The 1,052-nt window shown below is 39.9% G+C and overlaps 1 non-coding gene across 1 annotated transcript; it reads right to left on the minus strand.

The window, feature by feature from the left end:
* Positions 1-214: 214 nt before the first annotated feature.
* Positions 215-290, minus strand: TRNAA-AGC (transfer RNA alanine (anticodon AGC)). The gene has a single exon. It is a non-coding gene; the product is annotated as a tRNA-Ala (tRNA).
* Between the last annotated feature and the right edge of the window lie 762 nt (positions 291-1,052).

The raw sequence follows: 1,052 nt of genomic DNA on the forward strand, positions 1-1,052 counted from the left end.
TGCTCTGCCCACCAGGGGGCGATGCTCTGCCCATCCTGGGCGTCCCCATGTTGTGACCAGAGCCACTTTAGCGCCTGAGGCAGAGGCCACAGAGCCATCCCCAGCGCCCGGGCCATCTTTGCTCCAATGGAGCCTTGGCTGCAGGAGGGGAAGAGAGAGACAGAGAGGAAAGCGCAGCGGAGGGGTGGAGAAGCAAATGGGCGCTTCTCCTGTGTGCCCTGGCCGGGAATCGAACCCGGGTCTTCCGCACGCTAGGCCGACGCTCTACCGCTGAGCCAACCGGCCAGGGCATAGGTGGGTTTTAACAGCAATTTTTTTTGTATTTTTAACAGCAAAATTTTTATATGAGGGAAAAAGAAAGAGGGAGAGGGTTAGTGAACAGGAAGACAAATCAGTAGGAAACATCTGAATAAAAGCAGAGGGAAAAATAAGAATGTCAAATTAAAAAAAAGGAGTTTAAAATGGAAAAGAAAATAGGAGGAAGGGTCTAACATACAGATAATTGGAGTTTTAGAATATGAGATAGAATGGAACAAACACAATATTTGATAGCTAATAATTGCATATTGAAGATTGAAAATATTTTTATTAAAAATAAAGGTGCCACACATCACCACTTGTGATATTACAGTTAAAATTATATTAAAAGGTAATTTAGAGCCATATATCCTTATTTTACACAATACTAAATTTTGTGCCTTACTAATACTGCCCCAAAAAACAATGTTAGCAATGAGAAAAATGCACAAATGAACAAAAATCAACCTATTCTGTCTGTGGAATTTGGGGAATTATTTTGTATAGGAAGTGTTCTTAGTCAAAGTTGAATTGTCTAGTGTGCTTAGCAGAGTATTAGTGGAAAAAGTCGGAGAAAATGAGTCTGGAAATGTAAGGTGAGGTAAGTTGAGCATGCTAAATAGTTAAAATTTTTCCCATTAACCAGTGGATACAGTGGGAATTATTAAGTGGTAATTAAAGAATGGATTACAAGAATAGACTGATTAGAATACTCTTAAAATAAATGAAAAACAGCACAGAGGATCCTCAAAAAA

This window comes from Saccopteryx bilineata, chromosome 5, assembly GCF_036850765.1.
Source record: "Saccopteryx bilineata isolate mSacBil1 chromosome 5, mSacBil1_pri_phased_curated, whole genome shotgun sequence".
NCBI classification, from domain to species: Eukaryota; Metazoa; Chordata; class Mammalia; order Chiroptera; family Emballonuridae; genus Saccopteryx; species Saccopteryx bilineata.